Raw genomic sequence first — 26,874 nt, 5'->3', positions numbered from 1 at the left:
ATAAATACTCACCTCATTGCCTCCCTGTTCCAGCGGCGCTCCCTTCTCCTGCTCATCTACTGACAGCGGGCACCGGGCGGTGACGTCATCGCGCCTGCTGTCAGTGTGGGGGATGATGGGAGAAGCAGCGCAGCGCTCCTTCCCTCATCAATGCGGTGAACTGTATCGGCTAGTTGCCGATACAGCTCACCTTGCGATAACGGGCGGGGGGCCCACTGCTGGCACCGGGCTTCCCCCGCCTGCTCAGGGGCCCCATAGCGGCAGACGATGGCTACACGCGCTGATGCAGTTACAGTAGCATAGCCCCGGGTGGGCCCCCTCAGAGCGCGGGACCCAGGGCGATGGCCCCCTCTGCCCCCCCGGTAGCTACACTACTCCAGGGAACTACACCTAGGATAATTGGTCGACGGATGGGCTGCTTCACTGTGGACTGGCTAGCAGGCACACTGCAGCGAGGGAATTCTAAATGCCGCAGCCAGACAATAGCTTATAAAACCCCGTTCCATCGCTGCCAGCTCACCTGCCTAGCCCAGAACACACTTCGCTGCCATCAGCTCAGATTTCTCCACAAAGGGGTTCAGAGACAACCCAAATTAGTAGCGTAATTAACTTCAGAAGACTTAGGGTACGTTTTGGAGCAAGGGAACAAACTAGTAAATATTATAACTTTTACTCCATAAAACGATTAGGCAGTGTTTATAAAAGGTATATCAAGATTTTACAAGATGAGACAATTTAATGTATGTACAGCCATTATAAAAAAACAGAGATTAAAACAGAAAGTAACACTCACATGTGCTCAGATCATTTCAGCTAACCAGGCCGGTGGGTGGAGCCAAATGTCCCAGTTCATTAGAGGGACCTGCTGTAACAGCTCCTCAGGCAAGACTGAATGTTGGGTTGAGTGCCGTGCCTTATACTTGCATGCTTGTGACATCACTAAAGGGGCTGGTTTACCTGCACTCTCCTCAAAGTTACATATTTTACCAGCAATACTTATAATTCTCATAACTTGGCTCACGTATCTAGCAGACTAACGGCACACACCTCACTCATCTTATTTTGAAATTAGCTTTCTAATGATACCACATTTTTACTAGTTGTTCCACACGGTTGAGAAATCCGCACTATGTACTCGTTGTGTTTAGCTGCTAGCACTTACAGTGGTTGACAGATCTACTGATGGAAATTAGCAATATGTACTCCTTATTTTTCTAGCCCAAATCGGTGGCCCAATATCTTACTATAATAGAACAAAGAACCTCATGTCTTTTGAGAGAGACTATACCAATTTTAGCTGGTACTAGATGGGAGAATTGTCTACCGCAGCTACAGGGGTAATAAACATTCTTTTGGTGGTACGGACTGAGAGGTTTGGGATTCACACACACACACAGCAGCAGGAGTGAAGAGAGAAGGGGGTCAGAGCCCAGGGGTTCTCTGTCTTGGTGTTGCTTCTCTGATATTCCAGATGGATGATGTTTAAAAGCCTCTTGGTGATGATCTAAGTATACTGTATGTTGTTAATCTTCATATATATGTAATTCCTATATGTATTTAATCCTTATATGTACTTATTAACCTTTGTATGTTAACATATACTAAAGTGTACTCACTCGCACTGTTCAATCATAATATTCCTTGAATTTTGTCGTTTGCAATAAAATTGTGTTTTATTGCAAGTATTAGCTTTTTTAAAGCCATTTCTGAACCTTACTGTTAAAAAAATGGCAAATAAAATTGCCAAATTCGACTGCAAATAATTGTGCAAAGAGGGAACCATCATACCATTAAAAAATACAAGTGGATTTTCCTGGGTCCATCTAGTATGTGTGTTCAAAGGTGTAATGGGGTGCATATGACTATGCAGCAGGGCTGACCTTGCTGCCAATGTGTAAAACATAGGAGTACGGAGTACAAAATGCATATTGTGAAGTGGATTTTCATGGGCCCATCCAGTATGTGGGTTCCAAGGCCTAATGGGGTGCATATGACTGACTATGCAGCAGGGCTGGCCTTGCTTTTAATGTGTAAAACAAAGGAGTACGGGAGTACAAAATGCATATTGTGAAGTGGATTTTCATGGGCCCATCCAGTATTTGGGTTCAAAGGCTTATTGGGGTGCGTACAGGAGTCCCCCTTGGACATCTTATGACAGGGGTATTGTGGTGCGTCGTAATTCCTGGCAGCCCATCTACTCACAGCATAGGCTACAACAGCTTAGGAGACCCACTGTTTCATAATGGCCCTTTAAGAAGATTAATGCTGCCTGATGCACCAGTAAAAATAGGATCTGTGACTTTAAGAGTCCTCCTTCATAAATGAAACAAGATGGGTCTGCTAATGTGTCACACACCACATGGCCAGCTAGGGTTGTTACATGCTACAATGACATTTCCCAGTGAACGCATTTGTGGTGGTTGAAAGCAATGTTAAAGTTGAAAAACGCTTCAAAAATGCTGCGTCTGAACTAAGCCTAAGTGGGGGAGGAAATTTTCGTTCTGGGGTTAAATATTTGGCCTTACAGGCAAGTCATTAACCTGCAAAGGATGTACCTTGACATATTTCCCAGCAAAATCCGTTTTGGTTTCGTTTTCATGTGTTTTTTGTGGCATCGGGAAAAATGGCGTGAATCTCGGAAAAATTGGATTAAAGCTGTGAACTAGGAGTCAGGAATGCTTCCAGGGGTGATCCCCATGATGTCCCTGTGTCATTTGAGCAGTGTTTCCATCATTTCCAGATGTTTTTAGACCGTAAAAGGACCCCCGGGGGGGGGATCACGGTAAAAATATTCAGGTCTCCCATAGACTTACATTGGGCTCGTTGTTCTGGCCGAGTACCCGAGTATTCCAATTTGCTCGACCCGAGCAACGAGCACCCAAGCATTTTAGTGCTTGCTCATCGCTAGTAATAATGTCCCCTGATTGGCCCCTACAGTAATTATGTCCCCACTTGCCACCATAAACCAATAATGTATTTTCCTCATCCTGACCTCCATACAGTACTTATGTCACCCCTTTATTAAATAAGGTGCCAGATCTTGGGCCCCTTTATTTAATGTCCCCATCTTGGACCCCAATATCACTTTAATAAGATTCCCATCCTGGGCCCCTTCCAGTGATAATGTCCCCATCCAGGGCCCATTTATTCAATATCCACATCCTAGGCCCTTATGTCCACTTTAATAATGTCCCCGCCCTGGGCCTCAAGTGCACCCCTATGGCCACTACCTTGCAGTGGGGGGATTCTCTTCACCTTCTTGCTCTCCCCGGCATCCTCTTGTGGCTTCATAATTGGCGTGGTCGTTAAAATGGCTGCTGACTGTGGCTGTGACAGGGTGCTCTGCTTTGTGACAGAGTCAGATAGCAGTAACACTGAAAGGCCGGCGGCCTACCAAAGACTGCAGGAGTCATTTAACGTAACTGCTATGTGACGTCAACGCATGGCCTGTCACAGAGCAGAGTGCCCTGTCATAGCTGCAGCCATCATTCATCTTGATGTGCGTCGTCGCCAGGGTTGGCTCCAGGTTTTCGTGGACCGCAGGCAAAAGAGTATCAGTAGGCCCCTTTAGCACATGCCACGATTCCTCGTGCACACATAAAAAATACAGGTATAGCACAATATATAGGCACCACATAGTCCTCCATACAGTATTATGGTCACCACACAGTGCTCCATATGGTATTATGGGCAACCACATAGTCCTCCATACAGTATTATGGGCAACTACATAGTCCTCCATACAGTATTATGGTCACCACACAGTGCTCCATATGGTATTATGGGCAACCACATAGTCCTCCATACAGTATTATGGGCAACTACATAGTCCTCCATACAGTATTATGGGCAACCACATAGTCCTCCATGCAGTATTATGGGCAACCACATTGTGCTCCAACCAGTATTATGGGCACCTCATAGTCCGCCATACAGTATTATGGGCAACCACACAGCCCTCCATACAGTATTATGGGCAGCACCATAGTCCTTCATGCAGTATTATGGGCACCACATAGTCCTCCATACAGTATTATTGTCACCACATAGTGCTCCAACCAGTATTATGGGCACCTCATAGTCCGCCATACAGTATTATGAGCAACCACATAGTCCTTCATACAGTATTATGGACACCTCATAGTCCGCCATACAGTATTATGGGCAGCTCATAGTCCGCCATACAGTATTATGGGCAACCACTTAGCCCTCCATGCACTATTATGGGCAACCACATAGTCCACCATACAGTATTATGGGCCGCATATAATGCTCCTCCATACAGTATTATTGGCCCCATGCTCCTCCATAGAGTATTATGCGTAGTACTACATACATAGAAAAAAAAAATAAAAATTACTCACCTGAGACGTTCCCGCCGCATGTACACTCAGTGTCTCTCCCAGCTCGGCAATGCTCAGGACAGAGAAGCTGAGCACGCAGTGACGTCATAGCTCCCTCTGCCCTGAGACATCGTAGAGTCAGAGGGCACTGAAGACAGTACAGCTGCCGGGAACCAGGAAAAGGGAGTATTAACCCTTTAATCCCATATGACGTACTATCCCGTCAAGGTGACCTGGGACTTAATTCCCAGTGACGGGATAGTACGTCATAGCTGATCGGCCGCGCTCACGGGGGGAGCGCGGCCGATCGCGGCCGGGTGTCAGCTGCCTATCGCAGCTGACATCCGGCACCATGTGCCAGGAGCGGTCACGGACCGCCCCCGGCACATTAACCCCCAGCACACCGCGATCAAACATGATCGCGGTGTACCGGAGGTACAGGGAAGCATCGCGCAGGGAGGGGGCTCCCTGCGGGCTTCCCTGAGACGATCGGTACAAGGGAATGTACTCACCTTGTACCGAGTGTCTCCTCCCTGCAGGCCCCGGATCCAAAATGGCCGCGGGGCTGCATCCGGGTCCTGCAGGGAGTACTTCCGGGTCCGGAGCAGGCTGCAGATGAAAGCTGCAGCCTGCAGCGATGTGAGTGAGAGCGCCGATCTGATAGAGTGCTATGCAAACTATCAGATCGGCGATCTGTGATGTACCCCCCTGGGACAAAGTAAAAAAGTAAAAAAAAAAATTTCCACATGTGTAAAAAAAAAAAAAAAAATTCCTAAATAAAGAAGAAAAAAAAAATATTATTCCCATAAATACATTTCTTTAAAAAAAAAAAACATTAAAAGTACACATATTTAGTATCGCCGCGTCCGTAACGACCCAACCTATAAAACTGACCCACTAGTTAACCCCTTCAGTGAACACCATAAGAAAAAAAAAAAAAAACGAGCCAAAAAACAACGCTTTATTATCATACCGCCGAACAAAAAGTGAAATAACACGCGATCAAAAAGACGGATATAAATAATCATGGTACCGCTGAAAACGACATTTTGTCCCGCAAAAAACGAGCCGCCATATAGCATCATAACCGAAAAAATAAAAAAGTTATAGTCCTCAGAATAAAGCGACGCCAAAATAATTATTTTGTAATCGTGCTGACCCGACGAATAAAACTGCTTTATCAATTTTACCAAACGTGGAACGGTATAAACGCCTCCCCCAAAAGAAATTCATGAATGGCTGGTTTTTGGTCATTCTGCCTCACAAAAATCGGAATAAAAAGTGATCAAAAACGGTCACATGTCCGAAAATGTTACCAATAAAAACGTCAACTCGTCCCGCAAAAAACAAGACCTCACATGACTCTGTGGACCAAAATACGGAAAAATTATAGGTCTCAAAATGTGGAGACGCAAAAACTTTTTTGCTATAAAAAGCGTCTTTTAGTGTGTGACAGCTGCCAATCATAAAAATCCGATATAAAAAACGCTATAAAAGTAAATCAAACCCCCCTTCATCACCCCCTTAGTTAGGGAAAAATAATAAAATAAAAAAAATGTATTTATTTCCATTTTCCCATTAGGGCTAGGGTTAGGGCTAGGGTTAGGGTTAGGGTTAGGGCTATTGTTAGGGCTAGGGTTAGGGTTAGGGCTAGGGTTAGGGTTGGGGCTAGGGTTGGAGCTAAAGTTAGGGTGGGGCTAAAGTTAGGGATAGGGTTGGGGCTAAAGTTAGGGTTGGGGCTAAAGTAAGGGTTAGGGTTTGGATTACGGTTGGGATTAGGATTGAGATTAGAATTAGGGGTGTGTCAGGATTAGGGGTGTGGTTAGGGTTACAGTTGGGATTAGGGCTAGGGGTGTGTTTGGATTAGTTTCAGGTAGAATTGGGGAGTTTCCACTGTTCAGGCACATCAGGGGCTCTCCAAACGCGACATGGCGTCCGATCTCAATTCCAGACAATTCTGCATTGAAAAAGTAAAACAGTGCTCCTTCCCTTCCGAGCTCTCCCGTGCGCCCAAACAGGGGTTTACCCCAACATATGGGGCATCAGCGTACTCGGGACAAATTGGACAACAACTTTTGGGGTCCAAGTTCTCTTGTTATCTCTGGGAAAATAAAAATTTGAGGGGCTAAAAATCATTTTTGTGGGAAAAAAAGGATTTTTTATTTTCACGGCACTGCGTTGTAAACTGTAGTGAAACACTTGGGGGTTCAAAGTTCTCACAACACATCTAGATAAGTTCCTCAGGAGGTCTAGTTTCCAATATGGGGTCACTTGTGGGGGGTTGTACTGTTTGTGTACATCAGGGGCTCTGCAAATGCAACGTGACGCCTGCAGACCAATCCATCTAAGTCTGCATTCCAAATGGCGCTCCTTCCCTTCCGAGCTCTGCCATGCGCCCAAACAGTGGTTCCCCCCCCACATATGGGGTATCAGCCTACTCAGGACAAATTGGACAACAAGTTTTGGAGTCCAATTTATCCTGTTACCCTTGTAAAAATACAAAACTGGGGGCTAAAAAAATCATTTTTCTGAAAAATAATTTTTTTTTATTTTCACGGCTCTGCGTTATAAACTGTAGTGAAACACTTGGGGGTTCAAAGCTCTCAAAACACATCAATATAAGTTCCTTAGGGGGTCTACTTTCCAAAATGGTGTCACTTGTGGGGGGTTTTAATGTTTAGGCACATCAGGGGCTCTCCAAACGCAACATGGTGTCCCATCTCAATTCCAGTCAATTTTGCATTGAAAAGTCAAATGGCGCTCCTTCCCTTCCGAGCTCTGCTATGCGCCCAAACAGTGGTTTACCCCCACATATGGGGTATCGTTGTACTCAGGACAAATTGAACAACAACTTTTGTGGTCTAATTTCTTCTCTTACCCTTGGGAAAATAAAAAATTGGGGGCGAAAAGATCATTTTTGTGAAAAAATATGATTTTTTATTTTTACGGCTCTGCATTATAAACTTCTGTGAAGTACTTGTTGGGTCAAAGTGCTCACCACACATCTAGATAAGTTCCTTAAGGGGTCTACTTTCCAAAATGGTGTCACTTGTGGGGGGTTTCAATGTTTAGGCACATCAGGGGCTCTCCAAACGCAACATGGCGTCCCATCTCAATTCCAGTCAATTTTGCATTGAAAAGTCAAATGGCGCTCCTTCCCTTCCGAGCTCTGCCATGCACCCAAACAATGGTTTACACCCACATATGGGGTATCAGCGTACTCAGGACAAATTGCATAACAATTTTTGGGGTGCAATTTCTTCTCTTACCCTTGGGAAAATAAAAAATTGGGGGCGAAAAGATCATTTTTGTGAAAAAATATGATTTTTTATTTTTACGGCTCTGCATTGTAAACTTCTGTGAAGCACTTGTTGGGTCAAAGTGCTCACCACACATCTAGATAAGTTCCTTAAGGGGTCTACTTTCCAAAATGGTGTCACTTGTGGGGGGTTTCAATGTTTAGGCACATCAGGGGCTCTCCAAACGCAACATGGCGTCCCATCTCAATTCCAGTCAATTTTGCATTGAAAAGTCAAATGGCGCTCCTTCGCTTCCGAGCTCTGTCATGTGCCCAAAAAGTGGTTTACCCCCACATATGGGGTATCGGCGTACTCAGGACAAATTGTACAACATATTTTGGGGTCCATTTTCTCCTGTTACCCTTGGTAAAATAAAACAAATTGGAGCAGGAAGTAAATTTTGTGTGAAAAAAAAGTTAAATGTTCATTTTTATTTAAACATTCCAAAAATTCCTGTGAAACACCTGAAGGGTTAATAAACTTCTTGAATGTGGTTTTGAGCACCTTGAGGGGTGCAGTTTTTAGAATGGTGTCACACTTGGTTATTTTCTATCATATAGACCCCTCAAAATGACTACAAATGAGATGTGGTCCCTAAAAAAAAATGGTGTTGTAAAAATGAGAAATTGCTGGTCAACTTTTAACCCTTATAACTCCCTAACAAAAAAAAATTTTGGTTCCAAAATTGTGCTGATGTAAAGTAGACATGTGGCAAATGTTACTTATTAAGTATTTTGCGTGACATATCTCTGTGATTTAAGGACATAAAAATTCAAAGTTGAAAAATTGTGAAATTTTCAATATTTTTGCCAAATTTCCATTTTTTTCACAAATGAACACAAGTTATATCAAATAAATTTTACTGCTAACATGAAGTACAATATCTCACGAGAAAACAATGTCAGAATCGCCAAGATCCGATGAAGCGTTCCAGAGTTATAACCTCATAAAGGGACAGTGGTCAGAATTGTAAAAATTGGCCCTGTCATTAACGTGCAAACCACCCTCGGGGCTTAAGGGGTTAAAGGGGATTTTTATCCACAACAGGTATAGCCAGGAATTAGGCGTGTAAACATAAATTCGCTCTAAAACTAGCTTTATTTTACAAAAATTAAAAAATACACCTACCCAGTGAAAAAAAAGGTTTGATACCAATATAATACACTGACCAACATTAATTTGCCAACAGATTCCCTGCAACAAACCTGGATAAATCCCTGCCTGGCTGTGGAGGTTGGTACCCTAAAGAGCGATCTGGCGCCCCCACTCAACGTGGTCTATCCCTCACTTCTCCATCACAGCCCTCTTAACAAAAACTAAAGCACAACCAGAGCACATGTTAAAACGAACAAGGGACTTATTAACACTGAATAGTGAAAAAAGGCCCAGGGCCTACACAGGAGGCCACCCACTCCATACAGATAATAAAAATAAGGAGAACTAAGGAGTATAAAGGGTATCAAAATGTATTTAAATATACAAAAAAGTGAATGCACTTCAAATACTAATCAAATACATAAAAAAATGCATATGGACAGAGGATGGAAACAAAGTCCACCCCGGCGGACGGCGCCCAAATAGTAATTTAGTGAGCAATCACTGACAGATTGTATTACATACAACCGCGGGACACACTCAGATACATATAATGTGATGGAGCGACATAAAGTCACTAGTAATACACCATACAGGGTGTGCTTACCGCGATTTAGGGTGGGCGAACCAGGACACCGGGCTGGAACCAGGATAAAAGAGCCCCCGACGCGCGTTTCGCTTGAAAAGTAACCTGCTTTATCAAGGGGATGAGTGTAGAGGCCGAGAAGGACCTTAATATGGGCCGGACTCGGAGCACGTGACGTCTCACATGCTGCGAGGCGGCCAATGAGAGGCGGCGATGCCGGCGCATGCGCAGATCAAACCGCAGGTCCTGAAACCAAGAACGGCGTCCAGCGTCACAGCACGTGGGCGGGGGGAGGCCCCGGTCACGTGTGGGAGGCCGGGCTGACGCCGTCCTGGAGCAGGAACCGGCAAGCCGGACCGACGCACGCGCACTGCCACCAATGTAAAAGGAATGGTGACAATAGGTAAAAAGAGGGAAAGCTACCCAGGAGGACAAAAAATGTATATGGCCACTAATACATGGAACAGGCGATACATAAGATAACAGCTTGGCACCCCACATAAATAGACAATAGATAATACCATAATGTCAAATCATAAATCCGATGTAGTCATGTATGACAAGTACAGCATGTCGATATGATGTCATAGGGTGTCTTCAGTATTTCCTTAAGAGCATTAGTGCCAGGTCCTCCACAGAAGAAGACGAATGAAAACAATGTAAAATGTAGATCTCGGCACCAGAAATATATGAAAACTAAAGAACAAAATAAAGAAAAATACCAAATTAATAACACAAATAGAGACACAAACAAATTAAAAACAGAATAAAAATACGGCCCAGCAAGGGAACCCTGTTCCAATAGGATGGGGGTGAGGACGGGGCAAAAAATCAAAGCATAAGGGAGAGGAGGAACAGGAAAAACTCCAAACAGGAGTTGACCCTGACCTAAACAAAATATAAAATAGTGAACTAATAAGCGTACATCTAAGAAACTAAAGAAAGGAGGCAAAGCTTAGCGATTCATTTAGACCGCTAGGTGCGACCGTATTCAATCTAACAATCCAGGCCGCTTCACGCTGTGCCAATATCTTCTTATAGTTTCCCCCACGGGTGCCCAAGTGGACGCAGTCGATGCCCCTGACCCGAAGCGACCCCGCGTCACACCCATGGCACATCTTAAAGTGACGCGGTATCGTCTTCAGGAGAGAGGCATCGACCACGCCCCTAGCCGCTTGGATGTCACGTACGTGCTCCCTAGTGCGTATGCGAAGTTCCCTCGACGTTAAGCCCACATAAATTAAGGGGCAACTGCACGTTGCGTAATATACCACATTCTTCGTGCTACACGATATATGATGTCTGATGGAATATGTCCTAGTGCCATCAGATGATGCAAAGGTAGTCGTCCTGACAATATTGGCACAAGCCATACAGTGACCGCACTGGAAGCAGCCAAGAGTAGGGCCCCTGGAGCCAAATGGATTGGTAGCAGGGGGAACGTAGTGACTCCGCACAAGCATGTTGTTAAGATTCGGGGATCTCCTTGCTGTCATCGAGGGAAAGTCGCCCAAGGCGGGGCCCAGGGATGGTTCGGTACCTAAAATGGGCCAATGCCGGGTCAGGATCTCCCTTATATTGTGCCATTCGTGATTGAATGTCGTTATAAATCTTATTTTGGTGTCCCCTGGTCCGGCATTGGTTTTACGGCCTATGTTATAAAGAAGGTCCCTACGTGGTGTCCTCCTGGCTCTGTCATAGCCACGCCTGACGCATATGCGGCTGTAGCCGCGTGCCTCAAAGCGAGCTTTAAGAGCCACAGCCTGGGCCTGAAACTTGTCCTCTGTGGAACAAATCCGCCTCATCCTTAAGAACTGTCCGACCGGGACGGCCCTCACTGTTGCTGGATTATGTGCCGAATCGGCGTGCAACAGAGCATTAATGGCCGTCGGCTTTCTAAAGACGTCAGTCTGGACGCGACGGGTGTGGTCGATCTCCAGGCTGAAGTCAAGGAAGTCGACATGCTTAGCATCGTATTGATAAGTTAATGTGATGTTATAAGGATTGTCATTAAGTTGACACATAAAATCCTCAAGCTGCTGCGCCGAGCCCCCCCACAGGAATAGAATGTCATCTATATATCTGAGCCAGCACAGCACATGATCAGCGGCCTGGGCCCCCCCGTCGCCAAACAAGGATCTCTCCCAGTGACCCAGGAAGAGATTGGCATACGAAGGGACACAGGCCGCGCCCATGGCTGTGCCGCGCTTCTGAAGATAATAGGAATCCTTAAATACAAAGAAGTTATGTGTGAGGACAAAGCGCAGCAGCTCGAGGATAAAATCACATAGAGGGCCGTCCAGGTCGGAGGATCCAAGGAAGAGGCGGACGGCCTCCAGGCCATGCTCATGGTCAATGCAGGTGTACAGTGTCTGCACATCTGCAGTGACGAGGAGGACACCTGGGTCCGCAAGGATACCGTCCACCCTAGTAAGAACGTCCGTCGTGCCCCTGACATACGACGGGAGGACCTCGACCAATGGTTTGAGGTAAAAATCTATGAATTTACAGATCGGGTCACAAAGGCCGTCGATGCCGGACATGATCGGACGCCCCGGGGGGTTGACGGCATCCTTGTGGACCTTTGGTAAAAGGTAAAAAGTAGGAATCTTAGGGCACCTGACAGATAATCCCTCCCACACCTTTTTGCTAATGATGCCTTCATCTAACGCATAAGTAAGTATCACTTGTAACTGAGACGTGAAAGAGAGCAATGGGTTATGGGTGAGTTTGGTATATGTTGTGAACTATATTTCTTGGCTCCCTCTTGTGGTCACTAGCGGTATTACACTTGGATCATCTTTCTCCAGGTTGGTACCCACCTGGTTCGTTAGGCCTTGGGTGTTCCTATTTAGACTACCTGGAAACTCAGTCTAGTGCCTGGAACCGATGTAGTCAGTCTATGTCTGTTTGCTCCTGACTCCTGGTCTCCTGTTCTTTGCAAGATAAGCTAAGTCCTGCTTTCTTATTTTCGTTTATTCGCTTTGCTTCTATTTTGTTCCAGCTTGTTCATAATGTGATTCCTGATTTTTGCTGGAAGCTCTAGGGGGCTGATATTCTCCCCCCACACCGTTAGTCAGTGCGGGGGTTCTTGGATATTCAGCGTGGATATTTTTGTAGGGTTTTTGCTGACCGTATAAGTCCGCTTCCTATTTTCTGCTATTAATTAGTGGGCCTCTCTTTGCTAAATCTAGTTCATTCTTACGTTTGTCTTTTCTTCTTACCTCACCATTATTATTTGTTGGGGGCTTGTATTATAACTTTGGGGTCCTTTCTCTTGAGGCAAGTGAGGTCTTATTTTCTCTGAAAGGGTTAGTTAGTTCTCCGGCTGGTGCGAGACGTCTAGAATCAACGTAGGTACGTTCCCCGGCTACTTCTAGTTGTTGTGCCAAGATCAGGTATGCGGTCAGCCACGTTACCACCTTCCTATGAGCTGGTTTTTGTGTTTGCGGACTTAGCTGGAACTTCTGAGATCCTCTACCACTAGGATCATAACAGTATTCCAGGCCAAAAAGTGAATATTTATTGCATTGCAGAAGCGGGATTAAAAGAAAAGAAGTTCTGAGTTTTTTTTTTTTTCTTCTTCCCCTTTTTCCTCTGAGTGGCTTGAAGCTCTGCTGCAGACATGAATGTTCAGACTCTGATTACTAGTGTGGATCAGCTTGCTGCACGAGTGCAGGGCATTCAGGATTTTGTTATTAGTAGTCCTATGTCAGAGCCTAAGATACCTATTCCTGAGCTTTTCTCTGGGGATCGATTTAAATTTGGGAATTTTAGGAATAATTGTAAATTGTTTCTATCTTTGAAACCGCGTTCGTCTGGAGACTCAGCTCAGCAAGTTAAAATTGTTATCTCTTTCTTGCGTGGTGACCCTCAGGATTGGGCTTTTTAATTGGCGCCAGGAGATCCGGCATTGGCAAATATTGATGCATTTTTTCTGGCACTCGGATTGCTTTATGAGGAGCCCAATCTTGAAATTCAGGCAGAAAAAGCGTTGCTGGCTATCTCTCAGTGCCAGGATGAGGCTGAAGTGTATTGCCAAAAATTTCGGAAATGGTCCGTGCTTACTCAATGGAATGAGTGTGCTCTGGCCGCAAATTTCAGAAATGGCCTTTCTGAAGCCATTAAGAATGTGATGGTGGGTTTTCCCATTCCTACAAGTCTGAGTGATTCTTTGGCTCTGGCCATTCAGATAGATCGGCGTTTGCGGGAGCGCAAATCTGCTAATCCTCTGGCAGTGTTGTCTGAACGGACACCTGACTCAATGCTATGTGATAGAATTCAGACTAGAACTGAACGACAAAATCATAGACGTCAGAATGGGTTGTGTTTTTACTGTGGTGATTCTACACATGTTATCTCAGCATGCTCTAAACGCCTAACAAAGATGGTTAGTCCTGTCGCCATTGGTAATTTGCATCCTAAGTTTATTTTGTCTGTAACTCTAATTTGCTCATTGTCTTCCTACCCTGTTATGGCATTTGTGGATTCAGGTGCTGCCCTGAGTCTTATGGACTTGTCGTTTGCCAAGCGCTGTGGTTTTGTCCTGGAGCCTTTAAAAAATCCTATTCCTCTTAGAGGAATTGATGCTACGCCATTGGTGGAGAATAAACCGCAGTATTGGACACAAGTGACCATGTGCATGACTCCTGAACATCGGGAGGTGATTCGTTTTCTTGTTCTGCATAAAATACATGATTTGGTCGTTTTAGGTCTGCCATGGTTACAGACCCATAATCCAGTTTTGGATTGGAAGGCAATGTCTGTGTCAAGTTGGGGTTGTCAGGGAATTCATTGCGATTCCCCGTCAGTGTCTATTGCTTCTTCTACTCCTTCTGAAGTTCCGGAGTATTTGTTGGACTATCAGGATGTATTCAGTGAGTCCAGGTACAGTGCCCTTCCTCCACATAGGGACTGTGACTGCGCTATAGATTTGATTCCTGGTAGTAAATTTCCTAAGGGACGATTATTTAATCTATCTGTACCTGAGCATGCCGCAATGCGTTCTTATATAAAGGAGTCTTTGGAGAAGGGACATATTCGTCCATCCTCTTCCCCTCTTGGTGCGGGATTCTTTTTTGTAGCCAAGAAGGATGGGTCTTTGAGACCTTGTATAGACTATCGGCTTCTGAATAAAATCACGGTCAAATTTCAGTATCCTTTGTCACTATTGTCGGACTTGTTTGCTCGGATTAAGGGTGCCAAGTGGTTCACCAAGATAGATCTTCGTGGTGCGTACAACCTTGTGCGCATTAAGCAGGGAGATGAATGGAAAACTGCGTTTAATACGCCCGAAGGTCATTTTGAGTACTTGGTGATGCCTTTTGGGCTCTCTAATGCTCCTTCAGTGTTTCAGTCCTTTATGCATGACATCTTCCGGAAGTATCTAGATAAGTTTATGATTGTTTATCTGGATGATATTCTGTTTTTTTCTGATGATTGGGATTCTCATGTAAAGCAGGTCAGGATGGTGTTTCAGGTTTTGCGTGATAATGCTTTGTTTGTGAAGGGCTCAAAGTGTCTCTTTGGAGTGCAGAAGGTTTCCTTTCTGGGTTTCATTTTCTCCCCTTCTACAGTGGAGATGGACCCAGTTAAGGTCCGAGCTATTCATGATTGGACTCAACCCACGTCTGTTAAGAGTCTTCAGAAGTTCTTGGGTTTTGCTAATTTCTACCGTCGTTTTATTGCTAATTTCTCTAGCGTTGTTAAACCTTTGACGGATATGACCAAGAAAGGTTCTGATGTGGCTAATTGGGCTCCGGCAGCCGTGGAGGCTTTCCGGGAGCTGAAGCGCCGGTTTACTTCGGCGTCTATTTTGTGCCAGCCTGATGTCTCACTTCCCTTTCAGGTTGAAGTGGACGCTTCTGAGATCGGTGCAGGGGCTGTTTTGTCGCAGAAAGGCTCTGGTTGCTCTGTGATGAGACCTTGTGCTTTTTTTTCTAGGAAATTTTCGCCTGCGGAGCGGAACTATGATGTTGGTAATCGGGAGTTGTTGGCCATGAAGTGGGCATTTGAGGAGTGGCGTCATTGGCTCGAGGGAGCTAAGCATCGTGTAGTGGTCTTGACTGATCACAAAAATTTGATGTATCTCAAGTCTGCTAAGCGCCTGAATCCTAGACAGGCTCGTTGGTCGTTGTTTTTCTCCCGTTTTGACTTTGTGGTCTCATACCTGCCTGGTTCGAAGAATGTGAAGGCTGATGCTCTTTCTAGGAGCTTTGTGGCTGACTCTCCGGGAGTCTCAGAGCCAGCTGGTATTCTTAAAGAGGGAGTAAACTTGTCGGCCATTTCTCCTGATTTGCGACGTGTGTTCCAGAGATTTCAGGCTGGTAGACCTGACCCTTGCCCACCTGATAGACTGTTTGTTCCTGATAAATGGACCAGCAGAGTTATCTCCGAGGTTCATTCCTCAGTTTTGGCAGGGCATCCTGGGATTTTTGGTACCAGAGATTTGGTAACTAGGTCCTTTTTGTGGCCTTCCTTGTCGCGGGATGTGCGTTCTTTTGTGCAGTCCTGTGGGATTTGTGCTCTGGCTAAGCCTTGCTGTTCTCGTGCCAGCGGGTTGCTTTTGCCCTTGCCCATCCCGAAGAGGCCCTGGACACACATTTCCATGGATTTCATTTCAGATCTTCTGGTGTCTCAAGGAATGTCTGTCATCTGGGTGGTGTGTGATCGCTTTTCCAAGATGGTCCATTTGGTGCCCTTGCCTAAGTTGCCTTCCTCTTCCGATCTGGTTCCTTTGTTCTTTCAGAATGTGGTTCGTTTGCATGGCATTCCTGAGAATATCGTGTCTGACAGAGGATCCCAGTTTGTGTCCAGGTTCTGGCGATCTTTTTGTGCTAAGATGGGCATTGATTTGTCGTTTTCATCTGCCTTTCATCCTCAGACTAATGGCCAAACGGAGCGAACTAATCAGACGCTGGAGGCTTATTTGAGATGTTTTGTTTCTGCGGATCAGGATGATTGGGTGACCTTCTTGCCATTGGCTGAGTTTGCCCTCAATAATCGGGCTAGTTCCGCTACTTTGGTTTCACCATTTTTCTGCAACTCTGGTTTTCATCCTCGTTTTTCCTCAGGTCATGTTGAATCTTCTGACTGTCCTGGGGTGGATTCCGTGGTGGATAGGTTGCAGCGGATTTGGAATCATGTGGTGGACAACTTGAAGTTGTCGCAGGAGAAGGCTCAGCGTTTTGCCAACCGCCGCCGCGGTGTGGGTCCCCGACTTCGTGTTGGGGATTTGGTTTGGTTGTCTTCTCGGTACGTCCCTCTGAAGGTTTCCTCTCCTAAGTTTAAGCCTCGCTTTATTGGTCCTTATAAAATTTTGGAAGTCCTTAATCCGGTGTCTTTTCATTTGGATCTTCCGGTGTCGTTTGCCATTCACAATGTGTTCCATAGGTCTTTGTTGCGGCGGTACGTTGTGCCTGTGGTTCCTGCTGTTGACCCTCCTGCTCCGGTCTTGGTTGAGGGCGAGTTGGAGTACGTGGTGGAGAAGATCTTGGATTCTCGTCTCTCTAGATGGAGGCTTCAGTATCTGGTCAAATGGAAGGGCTATGGTCAGGAGGATAATTCCTGGGTGGTCGCCTCTGATGTTCATGCGGCCGATTTGGTTCGTGCCTTTCACGCTGCTCATCCTGATCGCCCTGGTGGTCTTGGGGAGGGTTCGGTGACCCCTCCTTAAAGGGGGGGTACTGTTGTGAACTATATTTCTTGGCTCCCTCTTGTGGTCACTAGCGGTATTACACTTGGATCATCTTTCTCCAGGTTGGTACCCACCTGGGTGTTCCTATTTAGACTTCCTGGAAACTAAGTCTAGTGCCTGGAACCGATGTAGTCAGTCTATGTCTGTTTGCTCCTGACTCCTGGTCTCCTGTTCTTTGCAAGATAAGCTAAGTCCTGCTTTCTTATTTTCGTTTATTTGCTTTGCTTCTATTTTGTTCCAGCTTGTTCATAATGTGATTCCTGATTTTTGCTGGAAGCTCTAGGGGGCTGATATTCTCCCCCCACACCGTTAGTCGGTGCGGGGGTTCTTGGATATTCAGCGTGGATATTTTTGTAGGGTTTTTGCTGACCGTATAAGTCCGCTTCCTATTTTCTGCTATTAATTAGTGGGCCTCTCTTTGCTAAATCTAGTTCATTCTTACGTTTGTCTTTTCTTCTTACCTCACCGTTATTATTTGTTGGGGGCTTGTATTATAACTTTGGGGTCCTTTCTCTTGAGACAAGTGAGGTCTTATTTTCTCTGAAAGGGTTAGTTAGTTCTCCGGCTGGTGCGAGACGTCTAGAATCAACGTAGGTACGTTCCCCGGCTACTTCTAGTTGTTGTGCTAGGATTAGATATACGGTCAGCCAAGTTACCACCTCCCTATGAGCTGTTTTTTGTGTTTGCGGACTTAGCTGGAACTTCTGAGATCCTCTACCACTAGGATCATAACAGGTATATGTGACAGTGTCCTTTAGTTGGCGATACACCTCTTTTTCATATTTATCACTTGGCCAGATCACGATGTTTCCCCCCTTGTCAGCTGGTTTATAGACCACGTCGGTATAAGATTGTAACTCTTTAATGGCAGAGCGCTGACTATATGTCAAATTGTCGAAACGACGCTTAGATGAAAGCTTTTTTAGGTCAGCGCTTACCACCTTGGTAAACAGATCAACCGCTGGACAGAATGACAAGGGGGGAAACCTCGTTGATCTGGGCATGATGGCAGGTGGAAACCTACCCTGAGGTGTTGAAGACTGCTCATCCAACAACTCCTCCAAAATCCGCAGTGTTTCTCTTTCAGTCTCAGTCAAGGGATCATTCGGATCTTGGCTCCTGTGGTGTAGTTTCCGCAGGATCAATTTCCTTGAAAAAAGATGAAGGTCTTTCAATGCTGTAAAAAAATCAAAGGGGTGGGTGGGAGAAAAAGTCAGGCCCCTACTTAACACCGCAATTTGTGCAGTAGTAAATGATCTCCCAGATAAATTCAGTACCTGGAGACCCCCCTGGGCACCCGTCCCTTGGCGCCTAGCAGCTGAGTTTTTGTTCTTAGCGGTCTGTCTGGTGGTGATTCTATTCTGTGAAGTCATAGCTCAAGTGGGTCTTCTGACGCTAGGGGCGTGGTCGATGCCTCTCTCCTGAAGACGATACCGCGTCACTTTAAGATGTGCCATGGGTGTGACGCGGGGTCGCTTCGGGTCAGGGGCATTGACTGCGTCCACTTGGGCACCCGTGGGGGAAACTATAAGAAGATATTGGCACAGCGTGAAGCGGCCTGGATTGTTAGATTGAATACGGTCGCACCTAGCGGTCTAAATGAATCGCTAAGCTTTGCCTCCTTTCTTTAGTTTCTTAGATGTACGCTTATTAGTTCACTATTTTATATTTTGTTTAGGTCAGGGTCAACTCCTGTTTGGAGTTTTTCCTGTTCCTCCTCTCCCTTATGCTTTGATTTTTTGCCCCGTCCTCACCCCCATCCTATTGGAACAGGGTTCCCTTGCTAGGCCGTATTTTTATTCTGTTTTTAATTTGTTTGTGTCTCTATTTGTGTTATTAATTTGGTATTTTTCTTTATTTTGTTCTTTAGTTTTCATATATTTCTGGTGCCGAGATCTACATTTTACATTGTTTTCATTCATCTTCTTCTGTGGAGGACCTGGCACTAATGCTCTTAAGGAAATACTGAAGACACCCTATGACATCATATCGACATGCTGTACTTGTCATACATGACTACATCGGATTTATGATTTGACATTATGGTATTATCTATTGTCTATTTATGTGAGGTGCCAAGCTGTTATCTTATGTATCGCCTGTTCCATGTATTAGTGGCCATATACATTTTTTGTCCTCCCGGGTAGCTTTCCCTCTTTTTACCTATTGTCACCATTCCTTTTACATTGGTGGCAGTGCGCGTGCGCCGGTCCGGCTTGCCGGTTCCTGCTCCAGGACGGCGTCAGCCCGGCCTCCCACACGTGACCCGGGGCCTCCCCCCGCCCACGTGCTGTGACGCTGGACGCCGTTCTTGGTTTCAGGACCTGCGGTTTGATCTGCGCATGCGCCGGCATCGCCGCCTCTCATTGGCCGCCTCGCAGCATGTGAGACGTCACGTGCTCCGAGTCCGGCCCATATTAAGGTCCTTCTCGGCCTCTACACTCATCCCCCTGATAAAGCTGGTTACTTTTCAAGCGAAACGCGCGTCGGGGGCTCTTTTATCCTGGTTCCAGCCCGGTGTCCTGGTTCGCCCACCCTAAATCGCGGTAAGCACACCCTGTATGGTGTATTACTAGCGACTTTATGTCTCTCCATCACATTACATGTATCTGAGTGTGTCCCGCGGTTGTTTGTAATACAATAAGTCAGTGATTGCTCACTAAATTACTATTTGGGCGCCGTCCGCCGGGGTGGACTTTGTTTCCATCATCTGTCCTTATGCATTTTTTTATGTATTTGATATATGTTCTATATTTATAGAGTTTATGTGCATTCACTTTTTTGTATATTTAAATAAATTTTGATACCCGTTATACTCCTTAGTTCTCCTTATTTTTATTAGCCCTCTTAACAAGGTTGGAAAACAATGTATAATAGAGTAGGGATGAAGAGAGCCTTTTGGATAAACACACTCTATAAAACACTTTACAGAGATCTTGTATGGCAACAATAATCATAGACCATCCGTAATAATCATAGCTCATACTCCACAAAGCAGTCCACTTTACACATATATAATATATCCGTCAGGTATGTGCCCTGGTGGGCAATATTAACCACGCTAGGCAGTAAAGAGTGACCGGTTTGCATGGATCAGATATCTCCTGCCAACACCCCACAATAATAAGCTGAACATACCATGCTAAACACATGAACGAAATCCAAAAAATAAGATTCAGGCAAAGCAAACATTGGTTTTTAGATATTAATGAGTGAACTTATCTGAGTCGGATGCACGCACCCCAATGCGTTTCCCCATAAATACTGTTCATCAGGAGGTATTATCAATGTTAAAGAGGCCGGATGTCATGATAAATGGTGACCTATCCCAGCGGTCAAAAGGGTGGACTTAAATAACCACCATGATTACGGCTCATATAATACGCTCCGCCCCAAATTTCAGGCGGTTACAATTACCGTGTAACATACTTAGCACTCCAAAAACATGATACACCCTTGCCCGTCTCAGCGTGCGTTCCATTTGGAGGGAAGTGATGCAACTTCCGGCCACCAGAAGGGGGTATGCGTTCCACTATGTGGAGTGCAGAACGTCATTTCCTGCTGCGCCTCCTGCTCACCGGATAGCCGTGGGTACATATTACAGAGTGCGTTCCAAGCAGTGGAACGCACATGTTTATAAAACATCTGGTCAAAGCCCCGACTGTAACATATCAGCGGCACCAAAATAAATAAAATCCTTTTTTGGCTACACCCCTTCTGCTTTTTAGGGGCAATCGATGTACTGCGCAATGTATTGGTGTAAAAAAGACTTATATACCAATGACGTATATTAAACCCTCTGAAGGTAGTAATCATTACAGCCTTGATTCCACATCATTCTTCTAGGAAAGGGGGCCCGTGCCAACACTGGCACTGGGCTCCCCACGACTCACAGACCCCATAACGTGTCCCACCCCCAGTTCGCCCAGGGCCCCCAGCGCTTACCTGGGTTTGCCGGGTGGTGCTGCCAGCCCTGGTCATTGCAGTGGGTCAGGATTGCTTACATGCGCCCGTGAGCACCTCTGCCTCCTCCATTTTTAAAGGGCCACGTCCCTTTTTTTTTTTTTCCTCCTTCTCTCTGGTGCCCGGTGTCGCAACGCTGGTTGCACTGTTGTATGATGACTGTCAGTTGCGCTCTGTTATGCTGACTGTCGGTGCCACTCTATTAGGTAGACTGTCGGTTGTGCTCTTTTATGATGACTGTTAGTTGCGCTCTTGTATCTTGTATGATGACTGTCGGTTGCGCTCTTGTATCTTGTATGATGACTGTCGGTTGCGCTTTGTTATGATGACTCTGTCGGTTGCGCTCTGTTATGCTGACTGTTGGTGCCACTCTATTAGGTAGACTGTCGGTTGTGTTTTTTTATGATGACTGTTAGTTGCGCTCTTGTATGATGGCTGTCAGTTGCGCTTTGTTATGATGACTCTGTTGGTTGTGCTCTGTTATTGTGACTGTTGGTTGAGCTCTATTATGGTGACTCTCGGTTGTTCTCTTTTATGATGACTCAGTGGTGCTCTCTTATGGTGACTGTTGGTTGTGCTCAGTTATGATGACTGTTGGTGGCGCTTTATTATGAGGACTGTCGGTTGTGCTCTGCTATGGTGACTGTCGGTTGCGCTCTTGTATGAGGACTCTGTTGGTTTTGCTCTTTTATGATGACTGTCGATGGCACTCTGTTATGATGACTGTTGGTTGTGCTCTGTTATGATGACTGTCGGTTGCGCTCTATTATGGTGACTGTCGGTTGCACTCTGTTATGCTGACTGTCGGTGCCACTCTATTAGGTAGACTGTCAGTTGTGCTCTTTTATGATGACTGTTAGTTGCGCTCTTGTATGATGACTGTCGGTTGCGCTTTGTTATGATGACTCTGTTGGTTGTGCTCTGTTATTGTGACTGTTGGTTGAGCTCTATTATGGTGATTCTCGGTTGTGCTGTTTTATGATGACTCAGTGGTGCTCTCTTATGGTGACTGTTGGTTGTGCTCGGTTATGATGACTGTTGGTGGCGCTTTATTATGAGGACTGTCGGTTGTGCTCTGTTATGGTGACTGTCGGTTGTGCTCTGTTATGGTGACTGTCGGTTGCGCTCTTGTATGAGGACTCTGTCGGTTTGCTCTTTTATGATGACTTTATGAGGTCACAATGTGTTTGATCATGTAATCACCCCCTGGTGTGCTGGCCCCAGCTACCAAATTATCCCCACCCTGGTCCCACAATCCATCTCTTCTGACCCAGCAGTCTGGACTATAAATGTAGAACCATCCTTAGGGGAGCACGCAAGTGGGGGATGCACGCAAGCGTCCCAGAAGCAAAGCGTCACGGAAGATAAGCATCGTGGTAAAGCAGTTATTTCATGGCAGTTAGTCAGGGCAGGAGTCAGGTAACCCACACTCTGTTCTCCCTTTTATCCATGTGCTTTATTCCTATCCTCCTATGCTCCCTTGCAATGCACATTCACCGCCCAATCCCCCTCCACCACGACTCATACACATCAGCTCCTCTCTCCTTCCCTCTCCCATGTATAGCTCCCATGCACTTCTCACCTTCCTGAAAAACCTCAGCCCATCTTACCCAAACACACTGCACAAAAAAACTTTGTACACTTCCAAAAACTACTTGCTTTTTATCTTGTTACTCCTACTGATTTCAGGGGACATATCCCCTAACCCCTGTCCCCCATCCCCCAACCTCAACCGCTACCCTACCTCATATCAAAACCATACTAACCTTATTAATATTACTTGCATCCCCTCATCTCTCCCTTTCAATTGTGCCCTTTGGAATCCACGGTCTGTATGTAACAAGCTTCCTTTCCTGCACAACTACTTTCTGAACAACTCTCTGAGTCTGTTGGCCCTCACTGAAACCTGGATCCAGGACTCTGACGCTGTCTCCCCTGCTGCCATTTCCCATGGTGGCTTACAATTCTCCCATTCCCCAAGACCCACAAACAGACCTGGTGGTGGAGTCGGCATACTCCTGTCCCCACAATGCACGTTCCAGTTTATACCCCCAGTTCCATCACTCTCATTCCCTTCTTTTGAGGTCCACATCATCAGGCTCTTCCGTCCCCTCTCCCTCAGAGTAGCGGTCATATACCGGCCCCCAGGCTCACCCACCCAGTTCCTGGACCATTTCTCTGCCTGGCTGCCACACTTCATGTCCTCAGAACTACCAACCCTTATCCTGGGAGACTTCAACATTCCCATTAACAGCCCCACCTCCACATCTGCATCCCAGCTTCTATCACTAACCACTTCCCTAGGCCTCTCACAGCTCTCAACCTCTGAAACACAAAGACGGTAACACCCTGGACCTGGTCTTTGTCCGGCTCTGTTCAATCTCTTGCCTAGATAACTCACCGCTTCCCCTCTCTGACCACAACATTCTATCCTTCACACTCACAATTCCTCGCCCACCCCAGCACTCTCCTACCTACCACACATTCAGAAATCTACAAGCCATTAACCCTCATACACTTTCAGACTCCTTACACTCATCACTGTCCCCAATCTCCTCTTTTTCCTGTCCTGATCTGGCTGTACATCACTACAATGACACTCTTAGAAGCACCCTTGACCAAGTAGCTCCCCTCACCCTCAGAACCTCCAAACACAGAGTGAAACAGCCCTGGCTCACATCACAAACCCGATTTCTCCAGCGATGCTCTAGGTGTGCTGAACGTTTATGGAGGAAAACACGCACACCAGAAGACTTCATCCACTTCAAATTTATACTAAAGACCTATAACTCTGCCCTTCACCTCGCCAAACAGTCCTACTACACCACCCTGATCTCCTCACTATCCAACAACCCCAAGAAACTTTTTAACACCTTCCACTCCCTCCTCAGGCCAAAAGCACAAGACCCTATCACAGACACTTGTGCTGATGACCTGGCCTCCCACTTTATAGAGAAAATAGACAATATCCGTCAGGAAATCCGCTCCCAGACACCAAGTGCAATGACTCCCATTCCTCCCTGCATCTCCCCTGGCTCACTCTCCTCTTTCGATCCAATCACAGAAGGAGAAGTCTCCAAGCTCCTCTCCTCTTCTCGTCCGACTACATGCACCACCGACCCCATTACCTCACACCTCCTCCAGTCTCTCTCTCCAGTCATCACAGCTCACCTAACTACAATTTTTAATCTCTCCCTTTCCCCTGGCATTTTTCCCTCCTCCTTCAAACACTGTATCATTACTCCATTACTAAAAAAACCCACCCTTGACCCATCATGCACAAACAACTACAGACCGGTCTCCAATCTCCCATTCATCTCAAAACTCCTGGAGCGCCTAGTCTACTCCCATCTTACCCGTTACCTCTCCACTCACTCCCTCCTAGACCCTTCACAGTCCAGGTTCCGCCCCCTACATTCAACAGAAACTGCACTCATCAAGGTGACCAGTGACCTTCTGACAGCAAAATGTAACGGTGACCACTCTGCTCATTCTCCTTGATCTTTCTGCAGCTTTCGACACTGTTGACCACCCTCTCCTACTCTCTAGGCTCCAGTCACTAGGCATCAAGGACACTGCCCTCTCCTGGTTCTCTTCCTATCTTTCTGAACGCTCCTTCAGTGTTCTATTCTCCGGCTCCACTTCATCTCCTCTTCCTCTCACTGTTGGGGTACCTCAGGGCTCAGTACTTGGCCCCCTTCTCTTCTCCCTCTACACGGCCCCAATTGGACAGACCATCATCAGATTTGGCTTTCAGTACCATCTTTACGCTGATGACACACAACTATACACGTCATCCCCTGACCTTACCCCCGCTGTACTACAGAACGCTACTGACTGCCTGTCCGCAGTCTCCAACATCATGTCCGCTCTCTATCGGAAACTCAACCTCTCCAAAACTGAACTTCTTCTGCTCCCGCCTTCTACTAACCTCCCTAAATCTGACATTTCTCTCTCTGTGGGTGGCACCATAATAACACCCCGGCAGCAGGCGCGCTGTTTGGGTGTTATGTTTGACTCCGATCTCTCCTTCACCTCCCACATACAATCTCTTGCCCGATCGTGCCGCTTACACCTAAAGAACATCTCTAGAATCCGCCCTTTTCTCACCATGGAGACAACAAAAACCCTCACTGTCGCCCTGATCCACTCCCGCCTGAACTACTGTAACGCTCTATTAATTGGCCTCCCCCTCACGCGACTTTCCCCTCTCCAGTCTATCCTTAATGCAGCAGCCAGGGTTGTCCATCTGGCTAATCGTTACTCGGACGTGTCCGCTCTTCGCCAGTCATTACACTGGCTGCCCATTCATTACAGAATACAATTCAAAGTACTTGTTCTCACCCACAAAGCTCTCCACAGAGCAGCACCCCCTTACATCTCCTCCCTCATTTCTGTCTATCTGCCTAACCGACCACTGTGCTCTGCAAACGACTTTCGACTAACCTCTGCACTAATCCGCACCTCACACTCCTGACTCCAAGACTTCTCCCGTACTGCGCCAATCCTCTGGAATGCTCTACCCCAAAATATTAGAACCATCCACAATTTGCATAGTTTTAGGCGCTCGCTCAAAACTCATTTGTTCAGAGCGGCCTATCACCTTCACTAATCAAACTAATTTTATGTTTGTGTGTGTGTAGCCCATTCGCTATCTCCATCTACCCCCCACCCCCTGAAGATGGCTGGACCATCATTGTAAATACATCATTGTAAATACACACCTGTACTTTATATCTCCCCACCTTATTGTAGATTGTAAGCTCTCACGAGCAGGGTCATCTTATTTTGTTTTATTCTGCTTTATTACTGTATTGTTAACATTGTTACCTATGACTGTTGTGTTTGAAACTGTTAAACTGTAAAGCGCTGCGGAATATGTTGGCGCTATATAAATAAAGATTATTATTATTATTATTATGACTGTCGATGGCACTCTGTTATGATGACTGTTGGTTGTGCTCTGTTATAATGACCGTTGCTTGCGCTCTATTATGGTGACTGTCGGTTGCGCTCTGTTATGGTGACTTGTCGGTTGCACTCTATTATGGTGACTGTCGGTTGCGCTCTATTATGATGACTGTCGGTTGCGCTGTTATGGTGACTGTCGGTTGCGCTCTATTATGGTGACTGTTGGTTGCGCTGTTATGAGGACTGTCGGTTGCACTCTTATGATGACTGTCGGTGGTGCTCTGTTATGATAACTGTCGGTTGCACTCTGTTATGATGATGATCGGTGGTGCTCTATTATGATGACTGTTGGCGGCACTCTGTTATGATGACTGTCGGTTGCACTCTGTTAGGATGACTATCAGTGGCGCTCTATTATGATAACTGTCGGTTGCACTCAGTTATGATGACTGTCGGTGGCGCTCTGTTATGATGACTGTCGGTGGCGCTCTGTTATGATGACTGTCGGTTGCACTCTGTTATGATAACTGTCGGTTGCACTCTGTTATGATGACTATCGGTGGCACTCTTTTATGATGACTGTCGGTGGCGCTCTGTTATGATGACTGTCGGCGGCGCTCTGTTATGATGACTGTCGGTGGCGCTCTGTTATGATGACTGTCGGTTGCACTCTGTTATGATGATTGTCGGCGGCGCTCTGTTATGATGACTGTCGGTGGCGCTCTGTTATGATGACTGTCGGGTGCACTTTGTTATGATGACTGTCGGGTGTGCTCTTTTACGCCTCTCCGCGTGAAGCCCCGCCAATACAATATTGCGGCTGTAGACAGGAGTGGTGACAGACGGGAGACGTCACATTCTGGTGACACTGAACAATCAGCGATAAACATCATTATTTATATTACAGAAAGTGATAATAAAAATGTAATATTTATAAATCAGGAAAAAAATTAATTTTACCCAAATACATAAAATATAGAA

The 26,874-nt window shown here is 46.0% G+C and overlaps 2 protein-coding genes across 2 annotated transcripts in view; one reads left to right on the top strand and one right to left on the bottom strand.

The window, feature by feature from the left end:
• Nucleotides 1-26,874, bottom strand: part of LOC143766587 (uncharacterized) — a 925,271-nt gene that overhangs the window by 488,240 nt on the left and 410,157 nt on the right. The window lies entirely within an intron of this gene.
• LOC143766586 (uncharacterized) overlaps nt 1-26,874 on the top strand; it is a 327,061-nt gene that overhangs the window by 49,148 nt on the left and 251,039 nt on the right. The gene's annotated exons all lie outside the window — the stretch shown is intronic.

Source organism: Ranitomeya variabilis, chromosome 4 (assembly GCF_051348905.1).
Source record: "Ranitomeya variabilis isolate aRanVar5 chromosome 4, aRanVar5.hap1, whole genome shotgun sequence".
NCBI lineage: Eukaryota > Metazoa > Chordata > Amphibia > Anura > Dendrobatidae > Ranitomeya > Ranitomeya variabilis.
This window is presented reverse-complemented; position numbering and strand designations above follow the sequence as displayed.